Genomic DNA, 19580 nt, shown 5'->3' on the forward strand with positions numbered 1-19580 from the left:
CTTCTCGCAACCCAGTAAGCAGCTGTAACCCTTTCACATCCAGTTTCCAGTACAGTTTATTTTCATAAGTTCACAGTAACTGTTTATATAGCAGACGTACTACAAAAGCACTCCGGAGAGCAGACCACCCTTTCAGTGAAGGTATTGTTCATTTCCAGACTTAGTTACACTATGTGTGTGTTCTACAAAAATTTACAGAATAGCAGTGTTTTGATCAACTTCATGTGTTCTACAGACTATAAAATAACAGTTTTCATTAAAGTGCAGCACTCCATGTTTTATTCAACTACATGTGTTCTAACAAAGTTCAACAAAAGCAGCTGCAGTAATTTTTTTCAAGTACGGTTTTACTGCAATAGCCAGCCTAACTTCAAAGTTTCGTTAACAGTTTAGAGTGACAGCAAATGTTTCATAACATACTTTTTAGCAGCATACCGGTATTTTTTCCATAAATAAAGCTGTGAACTCTATACAGAATAAGCTACAAATTATAGCATGACAAGTTTCATTAAGACAGCATTACTTCATATAGAAAATGGACACAGCCTACTTGACAAGTTTCATTAAGACAACATTACTTCATATAGAAAACAGACACAGCATACTTCAGAAAAGCCTCACATAACTTCAGCAGACCAGTATTAAATCAAAGCAGTGTTCCTTCAGAACATAAAAGACATTATCCAGTTAACAGCTATCTCCACAGACTTTCATGTTTCTAGTGTGATGTCACACAGTCAAGAAGCAAAGAAAAGGTTAATAAGCTACAGACGATGGCTCACAGTTCTTCTTACATAAAGGTATGTAAGACTTTATATGCACCTTTTAGTTAATTCAAAAAAATTAAATGAATCAAAGTTATTTGCATGTAAACATGTCAAGTAATACTGCTACAGTTAAAACATCAGTAAATTTTTGGTTTAAGTTTAAAAATGTTCTCTTAAAGTTAAAGGTTATTAGTTTAAAAAATGTTAAATATGTCTAAACGTAAAAGGTTCAAATCACAGTTGCAAGCTAATAACTTTGAAGTCAGTATGGTCTTCAGCTTGAAAGTACATGCTTCAGCACATGCAATTCAACATAATAATTTCAGTTGTAGTATAGTTTCATGTGCAAATGTTCAGAATATAATACATACAATTCAGATTACAGAAGTATGTTGCAGTATTACAGATGTCAACACAGTCTACATACATAACATGCAAGCAATGTCTCAATTCTACATTACTTCTAATTTCTTATTTTCAGAATGAAGTACAATGTTTGCACTGAAGAAAAATAAGAGAAATCAAAGTGCAGATTTTGTAACTGAAAAACAGACTTCAGCGCTAAGTAAAAGAATACATTCCATAACTATCTGTAAAGATCAGAGCATTACTCTGTCATTGTTTAAGGTTATTTCATTGTTTACAGACAAATCAATTTCAGTTACACATAGGAAAGATACAAGTGCAGTCTTGTCAGAATTTAAAAAATCAAAGATTATGGCAGCTAACAGTTCAAAGTGTAACAGCTCTGTATACACTGGTTTAGACTTCAGTAAAGAAATATGTGCAAATGTACAGATTTTAAAGAATTGGTTATGACAGAAAAATGCAGATTTATAGGTTAGAGATAGAATAAATTCCAGTTCAGCTGACACAATTGAAGTGCTCAGAAAGACATATTGGGTGTGGTCAGTTAGGAAAAAAGGGTACCCGTATGCCTCTATGTTTTGAGGTATATCAAAGGTGGCTGCAGTGGTGCAGCGGTTAGCATTGCTGCCTCACAGCAAGAGGTTCTCTGGTTCGATCCTCGGTGGGTTGCCTTCTGTGCGGAGTCTGCATGTCCTCCCTGTGGTCGCATGGGTTTCCTCCGGGTGCTCCGGTTTCCTCCCACATCCCAAAGACATGCTGTAGGTAGATTGGACAATCTAAATTGGCCCTAGGTGTGAGTGCGTGAGTGTGTGTGCCTTCTGTGGAAGGTTGGGTGCTGGGCTGGCAACTCGACACTGTAAAACTCCACTGCCAGTCATGAGTAGACAGATGATGTGCTGTGGCGACCCCTAACTGGGAAAAGCAGAAAGGAGAAGAAGAAGAACTAACAGTCAAATTAATTAGCAGAATAAAGGGTTTGCAGTTACAGTTGGCAAATTAATTTTTTGTATTATTGTTTTGTTTAGCAGTCATTAGTTAAGAGCTTTGTATTAAAGTGTTGAAATGCATAAACAATATCATAATATAGACAGAGACAAAGTAATGTTTGGTAGTTTACAGAATGTAAACTTTAAAGTTAATGCTATATTGTAAAGGTGACACCACAGTTAAAAAATCAGATCCTATGTATAAAAGAGTGCATTATGTAATCAGTTTCAGACTGTATATGTTTCGTATGGAAATGGCAGTTTGCCAAGCACATCAGCTCAGATTACAGTCAGCCTAGCAAGCTGAATTAATGACAGTACTCTATGTCATAGGGCTATATGGCAAAAATCATTTTTGATTTACAGTTTTACTATTTATCCAAGAAAATTGTAGATAGTAATAAATTGTTGCAGCATTCAGTACTACTGAAAAGTTAAATGATGTCAGCTAAAGAAACGATTATGGTAAAAAAGTGGGTGGAGTTTCAGTCACAGAAAAGTATGTTAAAATCTAAGGGTCACGAGAGAAAATGTAAAAAGTTCAACAGTTAAAACTTATTTTATATAGGTGCAGAAATGCACAGTGTTACATTACTACTTTAAATATCATTTAAAATAAGTTCAGAAACTTGATACAACTATCAAGTTAAATGTAATTGCTACAGCCAGCACCTTAGAAAAAGCTGTCCATTTAGTGGTAAGACAGAAACAGATTTTGCAAACATCAGATGCCAGTAATAAGATTTTTCCTGTAAATATTGATACTGTAGTAGTAAAACAGACTTCACCAGTCCCAGCATTTACATTTTTTGTACATACTTGGGCATGTAAGAAAACACTTACAAAATGCAAGCCCAAGGGATAATCAAAAGTATGCTGCAGGTCAGGTTAATGTTGCCAGTGACATACCAGATTTTCAGAATATGAATAAAGGCTATAATAGTCCTGCACCAAATCAGTTGGCGTATTTGACTTTATTCCAAGTTGAAAAGGAAGGCAGACTATACATTTCATTACTCATGGAAAAGAAATTGTGGCACAATGTGTTACTTGATACAGGGGCTTCAGTTTCAGTTACAAACAGACCTCTGCCAGAGGACTCGAGTACAGTTTTCAAGCTATCAGGGTTTAAAGGGTCAAAAATAGCTGCAGTCAGCAGCAAGCCTTTGGAGATTAGCTTTTTTAAATAAAGCCAATCATCATGAAAAGAAAATAACAGCAAAATTATGGTTACATTCTTGGTGTGACAGTACCATTTTGGAAATGGACATTATGTCAAAATTAGGTGTTGTGTTAAATTTTAATAACAAGATATTGTAAAAAATCAGTTTGCCTACAGACTTGCAAGTGTTTATTACCAACAAAAATGTTTGTTTCATGCAGGAAAATGTATGTTTGTTTTCATGCAGAAAAATGTAAATAAAGTCAGCACAGCAAGCAATGCTGCCAGTTTATAGTTGTTAAAGCTGCATTTCATGCAGTAAAATGTAAAAAAGGTCAGAGCAATAAGTAATGCTATCAGTTTATAATTATTAAAGATGCAAATGTTGTTGTAAGGACCTGATTCTAAATACAGTCAAAAACTTTGACTACCCAGCCTTGGACAAGAAATAAAAAGAAGAGGTTTAAAAGTCTTAACTATAAAGAGGACTATTCAACATTAAAGCAGGCCTTTCTTTACTTCATCAGTGACTAGAACAATGCAGAGCAAAATTTGGCAACTGTTCATCTGTTTCAGTTATTTCTTCAATGTTTATTTAAACTTAAAATGTATGAGTTAAAGTAAGTATGTATGTTTTCAGACAATGTTCTTATGTTTTCAGGCTCATGGTACTTGTACAGCAGTAGTAGTTCTCAGTCTATCTGTGTTCACATAAATTCCAGTTTATTTGTGTTCAGGTAACACTATTAAAATGTTCTCATGTTTTCAGACAATTGTACAATATTATTAGTTTCAGTATATCTATGTTCAAACAATAATGGTTTGGTTCTCAGGATATAACATGTACCAGTTTCAGATATTTTTTAGTTTAGTTAGTTTCCAGAATATACACAGCTATTTTTAAATGTTCAGTATATGTTAATGTAAATCAGTCAAGTTTTAGAATATTGTATTCATATTCAGTTATGTGTTTAGTATAGTACATTTCAGTTAAATCTCAAAATACTTCACATTATTCAATCATTAGTTAAGGATAAAGTGTCAGACTTATTTGTAACAGGCTTATTACATCATTCAGTCATTAGTTAAGGGTAAAGTAACATAATTATTTTTTACAGGGTTATTATTTAAATAGGTAGTGGTAGTTATTCAATGCACTCAAGGCATACCAGTGCAGGCTTAATGTGTTAATTAATTTAAAGATTACAGTGCACATTTACAGATTGCAGTGCACTTTACATAATTATTCTACATTAGTCAGAAATTAAGGGCACTAACAAACAATGCAAAGGTATAGACTTAAAGTACAGAAAGTACAGGTTTTAGTAATCTATTATAGCTCATAAATATTCATAAAAGTTAAAAAGATAAGTAGCATTATAGATCAAATTTATATACAAATTTATAGATACAGGTTAACACAGAATATGGTAATTATGCTTCAAGACCACTTATAAAGTTATCTTTTAGTGCAGATTTCAATTAGTCTTCAGAAAATAGCCATCATGCTTGATAGGCTATACAATATCTGGCAGAAAAAACTGCCAAGGAGGAAATTCCTCTATATCTAATGCAGTAAGAAAAAAAGAAAAAAACCTAAGGTAAAAGGTATAACTGAGATAAGCCAAGTGGGCTCAATGGTTGAGGCAAATCTGGCAAAAATCTAAGACATGCAGGGCGATGCTGGTAAAAGGGCACAATGCAAAGTTGCCAGTTCAGTCTCGGGAATAAGGTTGTGAGCAGCTAATAAATACAACCATCAGCTACTAGGTTATATAGGTTTTCAGAAAATTTGGCCTATCATAAGGTATAAGTTTTAAAATCCGCAGCTAAAAAAATATGTAAAGAAATTCAGGAGGAGTGTATAATATGTCTGCAGACTAACTCTATGTTAAAAAACCCCAGTTAATCAAATCACAAAGTTAAGAAATTTCAATCCAAACAGACCATAAATGCTCAAGTGACACCTAGTGGTCAGATTTAAAATTTCAAGTTTATTCAAATCATAAAGTTAAAAGATTTCAGTCCAAATAGGGCATACATGCTCAAATGACACCTAGTGATCAAAATTACAATCACAGGTTTATCAAATAATATTTTTTTATTTTCAGATTATAAGTCAGGTAACATAAAGCTGAATACAGTAGTTAGCAATATAAATGTAAGGTAACTACAGAAGTAGGTCCCAGTAGACTTTCGTCAGGGTCCTCAGGGGCAACTGTTAGATTAGGGATTTCCATTTTAAAGTAGTTATTAGACATAAGACAGGCTAAAGGGTAAATAAATTGTGTTTCATTTATGCATAAAAGACAGTTAAGCAGAAAGGAAAATAATCTTTGCTAGCCAAGCATGGAAGACAGTTTATTAAAAAGGAAAGATAAGCATAAAGTGTGCAGACAGAATGTTCTTTTCTCAAGGGCAAGATCAGCTACAGAATGTTCCTTAATGGAATGTTAAAATAAGCACATACGAAGCCCGAGACCAAGGTTAAAAAAAAGTAAATAAGGAAATTTACTAGACCAAAGCAATATAATATGCTATGTTCAGGATAGCAGTTCAGTTAAGGTTAGTAAGTTCGTTTGACCTGTTACTTCAGAGAAGATGTCCAACACTCTAGCCTGAATACAGAAAACAGGTCATCTAGAGACTATGTCAGTTTATGTTGTTCAAGACAATTAAAATATGATGTGCAGCAACTTGAATTGTTTATCAGTACTGTTAAGGAAGACAGTATTCGGATATTGTGAACATCTACTAAAACCTTGGTTCTGCTATAAATATATATTTTTAAATAGACAATTAATTAATCAACTGTTTTATTAAATTGGATTATAGAGATTAATTGAATGATTGTTTTTAATGGCTACATGATGAGAGTATATAAGGTGATGAGATGGAGTGTTCTTATAAGATCTGAAGACGTGTGCTTGTTGGTACACGAAAGCGCTCATCATGTGTTTAGAACATTAAATCTACACTTTATGATTATCGTGGTGGTCCTGTTTGCTATACATATTTTTGGGATACCAAAAAAGGCTGGAATGTAAGGAAGTTTGACAAAGAGTAAATGATATTCCTCCTTGGTAACAACCTCCTGCATTATGATATCAAACAGACAACCGGCAAGTTTGGCATATGATATATTCACTTTATTATTTGTATTCCATATTATATAATGATTCAGCATATATGGATGTCAAAGCAAGTGCATTACTGATGGCCCCAATGTTACTGTACATGAGTATGATAGGACGATTGGCTGTCCGTGACTATATAATTACCAAATATGAGGGGTTGTGGACTTAGCTTCCCGTTTAACATGTAAAAGTTTTTATTTAGGGAAAACTGCAGTTAAAAATGTATTTAAGAACATTATCATGATATAAAACAAAATAATTTAAATCATTCATTCTATAAACATACTTTGGTGTGCAAACAATTTATGAGAATTTTAATTTTTCATTCAAGAGAAAGTTGATCCAGATCCTAGAGGAGAAGCATGGGGGACTAAGTTGAAATATTGTGAGTTCATTTGTAAGATTTGATTGAATGTAATGAATGTGTTAGACCTTAACGACCATGTTTCTATCACTAGTGTTCTTAAACTTAGCTCTGCTAAATTATAATTGTAATAATAGCCAAGATCGTGGTTGTTAAAGCAGTTATGTTTTGGTCATTTGGCTTATTATTTTTATAGCAAGCTTATCGTTAGTAATTGTTAGTTGAACTGTAAAGCTTTTTTACCTGATGTTTTTAAATGTGGGACTTTGGTATAATTATCTTTGAGTATTTGTTATAAAGATATATACAATGGTTTCTAATATTAAATATATTTTATATTTATTTATATTTGTTTAGGGTAACATATGACGGGATATAAGTTGGATGTCATTGATTATACATGATTGGTTGTAACTCATCACATGACTGGATTTTATGGTTTAAATATCTTTTAATGGAATATGATCTCAGATTCTGATGAAGATCTTTGTAACAAAAGTGCTTAATTGATGTTCATGCAATATACTTATCTAGTTGAGTGCACATAGTTCAGACTGTGATTTTACTGTTCAGTTACTGGTTACACACTAGTGAACTTGCATGGAATTTTTTTGATTATTAGATAAAACTACCTTGCTCCTTTTGATAAAATATTTGAATCTCCTGAGTATACTCCTTTAATAGTCACTTACCCAATGTCTAGTTCTTACCATTCCTGTTTGGTTTGTACTTGATAACCTGATAAGGCCCCTTGTCTCTCTGCTTTCAGACTAAACCTTTGTCTAGTCAAACGCCTACTGCCACATGAAGAAATATAAGGGATAATTGAAGTGCTATAAATAAACCAAATTCACATTTCCAATTTGACCCTGCTGGTTGAGATGGCTTCAAACAGGAGTTGCTCCTATAACTAAAGGACATATAGAGGTAGGACAAGGTTAAGGCCTAGAAGAGGTTCAATGATATTCACAGGAACCTCTGTCAGGACATACTGATCTTTTAAGGGGCACTCAGGACCCCCCCCAGAAACTTCAGGAAACCAGGGATGTCATGTACAGATGCTTACAACATAAGGCAGACTTTGCCAAAAAGTTAGTTGGTTTAAACATTTGATGGAGTTCACTACCTGATGTTTAAGGTACCTAGTCGTACAATTACGGCAACAGCAGGTAGAAAGAGCTCTTCCAAGAATTTGTATCCAAGACATGAAAGGGATAACCAGGGACCCTTATGAAATTATTGGAGAATTAGAAAAAAAATTATAGTCACCTATACGTGAACAACCTTCACTCAGATAGCACACTTTGATGCTGATAAAACCTCTGATAGAGTGAACTGAGGGTTCCTATTTGTGGTTATGGGACAGATGGGGTTGCCACAGAATTGAATTTCAGTAGTACAGGCCTTATACTTCTACTCCTTTATCAGAATTAAGATAGAGTCTAGGCTCAAACCATCTATAACATTACAAAGGACATTAGACAGGAATGGCCACTCTCAGCACTCCTCTTTGTACTTTATCTCAAGTCACTTGCTGAGAGGTTAAGGTCTGTTCTTTACCTAAGGTATGTCTTGTAGGATCATCATTTATTACTCTACCTATATGCAGATGAATTTACTCTTATATCTCCCTAACCCAAGGGAAGACTTTTACAAAGTGACAAAGATTTGGTGATGTGTAGTGGTATAAAATTAATGGACAGAAAACTCACATATAATCCTTCCCAAAAAATGCTTAACAATTATCCTCTACTAGCTGGAAAACAAGGCATTATATATATTGAAAACTGCTCAATAACCCAGACAAATCAGCAACCCAAACCTTTAACATTATTCACAGGATCATAGGAAGTTACTAGGCTAATTGCCCAAGTGCCCTTACAAGCCTAGCCAAGTACAACCGCTGTTCCCAAGAACATCAAGGTATTAAGCGGAACTAAGTCAACAACTACTGCCCTTGTCCAAGAGGGACACAGGTAAAACTCCTGGGGTGAATTTGTGCTTTCCGATCCAACCATCCAAATTATGCTTAAATAGGGTCAGCGAGGGGCTCTGCTTTACCTGCAAGTTTGTTCCAGAGGAGAGGTAACCTCTGTGAGACATATCTGTCTCTCCAGCAAGTCCTGTTGATGTCACATACTAGAAACAGTTCCCTAGAGCGAGTGCATCTTATACCATTTGATTTATGAATGTGCAGCATTTCCATGAGAACAGGATTTGAGATTGCTTTATATACAAGGCAGAGGTCACCTCTGAGTAGTCTGTAAGAAACAGAGTATAGTGACAGTGATCTCAGTCTGTCAACATATGACATATGCTGAAGTCCCTGAATTTTTTTTGTAAGAAACATTTGAGGTCCCTCTAGTTGCTGCAGGTGCCTGGTAAGGTACATACCAAAGGTAGCACTGTACTCTATTATTGGCCTGATAAGTGAGGAGTACAGAGGGGGTTATAATCTCTTTTGTTCTGGATGCAATGCCCTTACTTATGAGGTGGGCGACCTAGAAAACCTTTCTTACCACTCTGGAGATGTGGTGGTCAAAGGAGAGGTTGCTGTCAACCTGTGTGCCCAAAATCTCTCACCACTGATTGCATCCATAGGGTTTTGTTAATAATGTGGCAATCTGCAAGGATGTCACCCTTGCTGAAGTGGATAATAATGCATTTTTTGCATTGTGTTTTAGCCCATGACTTTGGCACCAGTCATTTGTCTGTGTAGGCCCCTCTTGTAGGAAGTTGACATCATTTGGGGACTCGATGACTGCACCCAGTTTGCAATCATCAGCAAACTTTGTCAGCCATAAGCCTTTTGTTTTAACCTGTACATTCAAGAAGTAGATTCCAAACAATAGGGGCCCCAGCACAGATACCTGTGGAGCACCACTGGTTATGGGTCTGCTGGTGGAGGTAGAGTCAACTATTTTGACTTTATGTGTGTTCTATCAGCAAGCCAGTTTGCAACCCACCTGGCAATATATGGGTTGATCGCCAGCTGGGTGAGTTTATTAATTATGTTTGCATGGGGAATAGTATCAAAGGCCTTGTCCAGGTCCAGGGCTTTGGTGACTGTCTCAAAGAAGTCCACCAAATTCAAGAAGCAGGATCGCCCTTTAACAAAGCCAGATTGGGTTGGGTTGAGTGTTTGGAGGTCTCCTATATCTTTTTTGATAAGGTCTATGATTATTCTTTCCACAGCCTTGCAGATTAGGCTGGTCAGACTTATGGGTCTATAGTTCTGAGGGTCTGTGGAGGCACCTCCTTTATGTAAGAGGATGATGGTTGCTGTTTTTCATTCAGCAGGTACAAAACCAGTGCTTATCCTGTGATTAAAAAGAGTACCTAGCAGTGCAGATAGCTCCCATTTTAAACCATTTACAAAGCAGCCTTAGATATTATTAGGTCCCATATAGGCTGTGTTTTTGGTTTTGGAGAGAACATTTATGAACTGCTCCTTGGAGATACTAGGTGGAGGGCAGTGGGTCAGGATGCTTTGGGGGATATGTGACAGGGACAGGTCGGAGAAGTTTTCAATGAACCTGTCAGCTAGAAGGTTGACTATTTCTGTGGGTTCAGTATATGTGGTATTATTAACAATTAGTTCTGTGCAGATTTGGGTTTTTCCTTTGAGGTTTCTGATGCAGACAAAGAAGGCCTTATGGTTATCCTTAGTGAAGGAGGCTAATTTGGATTCATAGTTAGCTTTAGAATACCTTACCAGGTGTCCTATTTGCTTGTTTAAGTTGAGGAGGAAATGCTTCCAATTCAGAGACCATTCCTTCCTGCTCTTGGACAGCAATTTCTTTCTCTTATTGTATAACCTGTTAATGGCAGATGCTAACCAGGCAGGCTTGTTCTTTCTTGAGGCTCTTGTTTAGATCCTATCAGTCACAGTTGAGTCAATACATTTGTATATATGCTTATACAAGCCATTGGTGTACATCCCAGTATAGGTGTCCATGCCATCAGTGAAGGCAGGGGCTATGAAGCTATTAATGTCATCACATATTAGGTTGGTATTACTATTGCTAAAATTAAAAAATTAAAAAAATACCTTACATTGTGGAAAGCCTTTAAACTAGACTTCTGTCAGAGGACAATAGCTATCAAATGGTACATATTACTACTTAATTCTTTTCAAAATGTTTTCCAATTTGGAAGTCTGTAATGTGGGGGAACATTGGATACATTAATGCTTTGTACAAAAAAAAATGAAGACCCCTAGACTGAAAGAAAATTCCCTCAGTTCTCCAATATATGTTAACTTGCTAAACCTAAGCAGATGGGCATTTAAGTACTCTAACATTTGGTCATTCAGTGTTCCAATAAAAGCTAGACTGGTCACAATTCATCACTTTCATTTCTCAGATCAGCTTTGTGAGAATCTGTCTCTCTCCCTTGGACAACACTAAACTCAAACTGACAGATACACCATTACAACATGATGAATATTCATGCCCAGACTAAAGCAGAGTCTATAAATAAATCAGATAGGTCAAGATGGCTAGATTGTTGTTTGGATGTGAGATAATGAGATAAGGAATATACAATATGAAAGGCACTATCTCCTCAGTATATATAATCTTCATCACCCTAAGGTCCCACCAACCCAGGAAATATAGACGGGTCTGGGAATTAGCCCCAGCTATTCAGATCACTTAAGACACTTGGTCATTGCTGATACAGAATCTCATGTTATTCCTCTATTTCCTGCAGATTTAGATTCTTCAGCTGACAGTGCTTATTCAAGCACTTTAATAGTCTGCACAGATTAGGGGTTATGTACCCTACTACCCTCAACACATGTTGGAGATGCCACACTTCGGAAGTAGATACATGGTATCACATTTCTGAGGGGAATGTCAGGACTTGATTCCCTTATAACAGAAGACGGGGTATCTGTTACACATTTTGCCTGGCCTGATTACCCAAAGTCACTCCCTATGCATTACAGAATATGACTTTGTGCTCTCACTTTCCTCAAAATATTGATCATTTACTTCAGTTAATGATGTTAATGGCTGAGAAGATTATAACAAAATCTTGGAAGAAATTTGGACTTCCCGAGGATGTTGACCTGATTTGACTCTTGAATGATCTTAGAAAATTTAGAACCCTTAGTGACCCAGTACAAAAGAATAAAGCTCAAAGGGTATTGAAGACCTGGGATTACAGTTTCATAGTGTCCTGATGTCCACAGTACATGCACGTCTATGTGTATATTTTCTATAACAAAATTATAGGAGCTGTAATATAATATAGAACCATTTTTAACTTCCTGAGATACATATCTTGAGATAGAGCTTTTATACACCCCTGTCTTCTTACACTTACATGCGCCTTTTTGTAAAATTCCAAAACCACACCCCTTGAACAGGACAGTGACATCCATTCAATAAAGGGCTCACACAGCTAATCTTCTGGCTCTACATATATAGTATTTTTTCTTTTCTTTTTCTCTTTTTTCCAAAGATTTAGAGTTTACTAAGTCTGATGTTTGTAAGTTTTGTCTTAATAATTTAAAGGGCAGTGCAGTGGTGTAGCGGTTAACATTGTCACCTCACAGCAAGAGGTTCTCCAGTTCAATTCTCAGCTGGGGTACCTTCTGTGCGGAGTCTACATGTCCTCCCTGCATTCGAGTGGGTTTCCTCCAGGTGTTCTGGTTTCTTCCCACATTTCAAAGACATGTGTCTGGAGTGTTTCTCACTCGGGTCTCCTCTGAAAATAGGTTCTATCCTAGTCGTACTTTCCTGGTCAACAAATGTTAAATAAATAAATAAAAAGACAAATGTTGGCTTTGAATATAGTTTACTTTTAAATGAGATGTTCTCTTCTTGTATATACATTTAATAAAAAGTTACTTGAAACTAAAAGAGTACCCTGCTCCTATGTTGTACCATTTCAGCAGGCTGTGTTTCTGACACTACCTTTGGCAGGATTGTTTCCAAAGGAAAGTCTCATAGCCCAGTAGCAGGAAGTTCATCAGAAATAGTCCCTACTGAAATATCACATCTGCCTTAGCCTATGGAGTCTACAATGAAATATCACTTCTCTTATTCATATATCACAATCGAAATACCTGCAGAAAATAAAATCATCATATCAACAAATTGCACTGTACACACCACAGAACTAAAATAAAACAATTGCAGGAGGATTGGATTTCTTAACCTTAAGATGCCAAAGATTCTACCTCATATTCCCAGTCTTTATACATGTGCTACCACTAAGGTTTAGCAAAAGCAGAGGAAAAGGACTGTTTAAAAGACAGCTATTGGTACTTACGTATTATCGCAACCACATTTGGAACTGCAGAAACAGCTTGCTTTCTAGCTGTTCTGAGGCTGAAATATGTGGTCACCCTGTTTTGGGAACTGGAGTGTGTCAATGAAGTGTCAGTAACTCCCGAGAAAGCAGATGAGGAAATGAAAAGAACAGAAAGCAAAGCCGCTTCTGCAGTGCCGAATGTGGTTGGCCAGAAAAAGTATGTTCAGTCCTGTCTGCATCGCATCAAAACAACAACAAAAAAAACAGTGACATGTACTTCATGCACTTTAATCCATTAACTGAGAGAATCGAGTTCCTTTATGTTCCTAAACTACATCACAATTTCACAGCGTACTCTCACTTCTACCAATTTACTCCTTTGTCCCTAATTCCTGTGTGTTTACCCAATCTCAGACAAATGTGCTTAGTAACGTCACAAAACACCACGACTCCTTCCTCAATAACATAAATAACGGATTAGGAGAATGCGTGGTCTTTCAATGAGTTTGCAAAACAGTGAACCCAATAACAATTGGGAAACAGACCCCCTAAGTACCAGGAGGACCAAAGCATCAAAATAACCCCAGCGCAGCATGTGCTAGGCACATGTGCTGCAAAGTGACCCAAAGCAACAAGAATAAAACAGCACAAGACCACCCGTGATCAGTCCTTTGTACAGCTAAAATGAAGGCTGCAGCCCAAGGCTAGCAAAGTTAAAACAGCTTTCATTCTCCTCAAAACCGAGGTGGAATCCTTCAAAGAATCTCCGTTGCTTTTTTTAAAGCTGTCTCGCTATGTTAAACCCATTTAACATAGTGAGACAGTTTTGAAAAAAGCAACAGAGAAAGCAAGATCTCAGTTGCTTTTTACAGTGTCTCGCTATGTTAAACTCGTTTAACATAGCGAGACAGTGTGTAGAAAGCAATGGAGATCTTGCATTCTCCGTTGCTGTAAAAAAAAAGAGCTATACTAATGGAAAAAGTCCAGGTGAGTGGACATTTTTCCATTACTATAACTCTGATTTACAACGTGCATGCTGACCAGTCAGCGTGCACGTTTTGGAATATTAATGGGGGGTCATTGTATAATGGTATGAAATCCATGGGAAGCAGTTGGTCATATAACCCACAGCACATTCAGTGTTATGGCTTTATCACAGGGCTTTTTCAAAAAATGCTTCAGCAGATATGCATGCTGCTGTGACCTAAGCTTCTCTTAATATTTTCAGAAGCCATTTCAGGTCTTCTTCTGGGGCCACAATTATTCTAGGAATCTTTTTGTACTGCCACACAAGAGGGTCAATAATCAGGAGAATAAACCAGACCAGGTCAGAATTGAAAGTTCTGTTTGTTTGTGTCTGTGTCTTTCAGCTTTTTCCTGGTTAGGGGTCGCTACAGTGGAACTCCGGTCCACTAATGATTGGTAATGGATTTTTACGTACCGGGTTACCAGCCCTGACACACAACCTTCAACGAAGGCACACCCCATTCACGTAAGCCTCTTCCATAATTATTACTCTTTGTGGTTACAGTACCACTGTCTCACATCTGTGTCCACTTTCATCTGTCCTGCTAGGGTGTAGTGCTGTGCTTTATGTGGTGTGCATCTATGCTTTAGAGTTCATATATTGTGCTTTATCTATACGTAGCCTTCACCTGATCTGAATAATGAAGGCAGCATGCAGAACATTATAGGAAAAGGGAGAAGATGAAGTCTGTGAAAGTTTACATCCATGCTGAGCCAGTCATAGTTGTGAGGATGAACCATGACCATGAAGATCTATCATTAGGGTAACTCCATAACTTTAGACTCTTAACGTAGTGCAAAAATACCAAAGAATGAGACTATTAGTATGCTATTGTAATGTTTATAAAATGGGTCCTTCCTTTGCTAGTGCTAATGTGGATGGCTCTGGTATCAGTTAAACAAGTTTGTTAGTGTCCCATGCAATGATCATAATGACTGAAACAGCTAAATACTATTCTGGATGCATTGGGGTGAAATAACTTGTAAGCATTCTGTCTTTTCCCTAAAGGAGCTTTTTGGCATCAGTTTTTAAAATTTCTATAGCATCATAATTTTGAGATGTACATTGCTAAATGCTTTTATGAGTGATTAGAATCAGAAAAAAAAAATCAGAATTTAACTTGGTTGCCTTTGAAGACTTTCGGGACCTTTTTCATTTAAGCATTTTGTTTTTCAGCAAGTAGCAATAACATCATAGTAGATCATAGTAAATTACAGATGTGAGGACTGCAGCTACCCCCTCCCCACACAGACACAAAAAAGTGTGTTGTACATTTATTTCTGTTGTGTTTGTTAGACTCTGCATAAAAATACTCTGACCTTTGCCATAGATCTAGTTAGCATTTTAGGTAGTAAGTGACATAGGTGGGCAGAATGTTATACTGGCTGAATTATTAAATTGCACAAATGAAACATTATTTTCTTTCTTTTGCTTGAGTTTGAGGAAGAGTTGTTACTTTCTTGCATTACCACTTTTTTTTTCTTTCTGCAGCATTGTCATTTCTGTTACATTATTATATGCAAATAGACTCCTTTTTGAATATTAATCAACTATACGACCCATTATGATCTAGTTTTTGGTCTAGCCAAAGCACTGAAACTGCTCTGTTTTGGATATTCAGTGATCTACTGTCAGCAAAAGATCAACAATGTTATTCCATTCTGGTCCTCTTAGACATCTCATCAATATTAGGCTCAGTGGACTGTGGCATCTTGTTTAATTGTTTTTTTTTTTTTCAGTTACTGTATTATCCATGGTGTTGTATGAAAACTGTTTGCCTTGGGTTGTTTCTGTAGTTATATCCTCACTCTTCCCCTGACGTGGGATGCTGCAGGGTTTCATTTTTGGTCTGCTGCTGTTCACCATACATATGGTGCATCAGGAGGTGTTATTTACAGGAAAGGTTTAAGTTGTCATTGTTATGCTGATGTCGTACAGATTTCTCTCTCCTTCCCTCAAGATTTTATATTAGCCTTAAACAAACCTGATTCAGACTTGGAAAGCATCCTCAGTTGGATGGCTGATAACTGGATGAAATCCAGCACCAGCAAGACAGCAGCAATGGCCATTCATGCCACCCTTTTTCAAGTCTTCTGATACAGTTTTGTCCCCAGACATCTGTCATGGCAAACTGGAATTCATGCTGAAGGTGAATAAAATAGGTGTGATATTATTGGGTGATCCTTAAGGGCCAGGTTTCTACTATCCTCACATCCCATTTTATTTATTTAATTTTTGTTACCCAAGTTTGTCCCACTAGACTTGTGGCCTCTTTTCAGGGGATACCTGAGGTGGTATTCATATTATGGGAAGTTTGGCCAAGGCATCAGGGAACAGCTCTTTTTTGATGGGTGCTATGGGATCTCTTACATCAACCTGAGCTACCACCATCTGAAGCAGATGGGAACCAGTTTAATGTCAAATTATGACACGCTTAAGAGTGTAGTAGCCCCCTTATGTTGCACAGCAGTGTCACCAATCCATTTACTTTGTGTAGGAATAGAACCTACAGCCTTCTGCACCAGTTACAAGTGGGCTACCTGTTGTGCCAATGACTATCATCTGATGAATATCTACATACAGACATACAAATATTTCAAGCACAGACATTAATGCCCTTCTAGCCTACCAACATGGCAAAGCAGTTGTTCCTGTAATAAGTGTTCAGGCTGTTCTTAAAAAAATCTAAATTAGTGCTTGCTTTAATATAATTGGGTAGTCTAATCCATGCATCAGCTGCACTCTCAGACAACTAATTAGTACACTTCTCGTTCCTATAGAATCTTCTACATAGGATGTCTGATGATCCTCCACTACTTTTTGATAACCCCAAATATTCCCAGCGGTAGTTGTTTTTAAATGCCCTATATACCTGAATAAGGTAAACTCTTAAATTTATTTATTTTATTTAATTCCATTTTGATGACCGGGGAAGTCCACTGGGCCAAGCAGAGCCCATTTTCAGCAGAGGCCTGTGCAGAAAAGCTCCAAAAGCAGTTAACAGAATATAACATAAGTACAGTATGGAATATACAATATACAAACGCATAAATACAATTTAAAATAAAAATACAACATCAGGGAGTATACATTTAAAAACACAAATGTTAAAATATAGATAAAGTCGAAAGTAATATAGAGAATATAATTGAAAGTTGTTGTTGTTGTGTCTTTTGGCTTTTCCCGGTTAGGTGTCGCCACAGTGGAACTCCGGTCTGCTAATGATTGGTAGTTGATTTTTACGTGCCGAGTTACCAGCCCTGACGCACAACCTTCAACAAAGGTACGCCCATTCACACATGTCTCCACGAAGAAGACGCTCTAGCTGAGAATTGAACCGGACAGCGACTTACTGTGAGGCGACAACACTACCGCAGCAACACCATCGCGGGTCAGAATATAATTGAAAGTACAAATCATAAAGTGTCTATATAAATTTAATGTTTGTTCTAACGATAATGTTAGTGATCAGAGGTGATAGTAGATGAGACTGAAGCGAAGTTTGAAAGAGACGATAGTGTAATTTAGGTGGGAAGGGAGGAGGAAAAGTCCAAGTTTGGGCTAAGGTAAGAATGGAGGAGAGAATTTGAAAGTAGAGTGTTTGTGAGTACAGCGGAGTGAGAGGGGAGAGAATTCTATAGTTTAGCTAAGGAGTGTGATAAAAGTAATTGGCCAGGAGGTGTAGGGGTTTACAGATTTTAAGGAGGTTTTGGTTTTCAGATCTAAGCATACGACTGGGGAGGTAAGGAGTTAAGATAAATGAAAGAGAGGAGCAGATGGAGGGTTGGAATATGAGTTTGTGAGCAGTGGTGAATTGTACGAATTTCAGGTAATTAGAAAGCTCAAGACAGTTTAGGGAGTGGTGGGAATGGCAGTGATGGGTGGAGTATTTGGACCCTGTAGCAAATTTACAGACTTTGTTATAGTCAGCTTCCAGATTGTTTTTTGGGCTAAGCTGGAGATGAGTAAGTAGAGGGGCACCATACATAAGAGAGGGGAGCAGGTAGGAGGAGGCTAGAGTATGTCTGGTAGAAGCGGTTAGACAGTAATTTTGTCTATACAGCAGACCTAGTTTTTGGTGGGTTTTTCTGATATTATTTTGTATGTGAATATCGAATTTTAAATGTTTATCAATGGTGACTCCAAGTAGTTTGGAGTGAGGTAAAATTTCAATTAGAGTGTTATTGTGGCTTTTTATTTTAAAGGAGCTTTTGTCTATAGTGAAATTTTATGAAGGAGAGAATGTCATGATTTTTGTTTTGTTAGCATTGAGAGTGAACTGGTTGTTTGGCATCCAAGTTTTGGTGCTGGAGAAGGCTGTTTGGGTTTTTTGAAAGAGTTCAGAGGGAGAGTTTGCTGTACAGATGATTGTGGAATCATCAGCATACTGGATCGGTGTAGCATTATCAGCATGCTGGATCGGTGTAGCGTTATCCATGGATTTGTGAAAGTTATTAATGAAAATATTGAAAAGTAAGGGGCCGCGAATAGAGCCTTGGGGGATGCCAGAGGGGTTGTTGAGAAAGGATGAAGTGGAATTTTTCCATTTAACAGCTTGTTGTCTATTGGAGAGAGAGCTTGTAAACCAGGCTATGGAGGAAAGAGAGAAATTGAGGGAGGAAAGTTTTGATAAGAGTAGAAGATCTGAGAAAGTGTCAAAGGCTTTGAAGAGAGCTAAGTAATGGGTGGATATGATTTTCCCAGAGTCACGAACATAATTAACGGTATCAAGGAAGGACAGAAGAGCAGTGGTAGTGCTGTGGCTAGGCCTGAAACCATGTTGTGTTGGGATAAAAAGATGATAGGGTGTTAGGTATGGCAAGAGTTGGTGATGAAGGCACCTTTCAAAGATTTTAGAAAGAGGTATGGCTATTGGACGGAAGTTAGTAGTGCCTGTGTTATTGCCGCCTTTGAGTAGAGGGTTGAAAAAAGCTTTCTTCCAGAGTGAGGGACATAGGCTTTTTGGATGGACCTGTTGATAAGAATGAAAATGGGGAGGGCAATGCTGTCGGCAGCCATCTTAAGGAAGGACAAAGGCAGAGTATCAGGAGCGTAGGAGCAAGGCTTTAGTTTTAGAAGGATTATTTTTTTCTGCTGCTGCTGGGGATAAGTTTAAGACTGAAAGGTGGAGTGTTACAGGGAAAAGCAGTGGATGGGGGACTATGAGAGGGAGAAAGGATGGGAAAGTTTGCTGTTAGTTTGGCTATGCAGTCAACAAAAAAGGTGTTGAAATTAGATGCAATTTCAAGGTATGGGGAGTTTGGGTTAGGGCATGGCTTGTTTTTTCTACTAGGCTTTAGAAGGGAGGAAATGCAATTCCAGAACTTTCTGGAATTAGAATTATGTTCTGATTGGAGTTTGGAGTAATAAGTCTTAGGGTCTTTAGTTATTAGTTTCTTCACTGAGTTGTAGAGTTGTTTGAATTTGATTAGAGAGTTTGCTAATTTATTTTTTTGGTATCGCTTCCAGCATTTGACTCTGAGGTGCATTCGTTTTCTGGTTTC

This window comes from Protopterus annectens, chromosome 5.part1 (assembly GCF_019279795.1).
Source record: "Protopterus annectens isolate FY-2018-M chromosome 5.part1, PAN1.0, whole genome shotgun sequence".
NCBI classification, from domain to species: Eukaryota; Metazoa; Chordata; order Ceratodontiformes; family Protopteridae; genus Protopterus; species Protopterus annectens.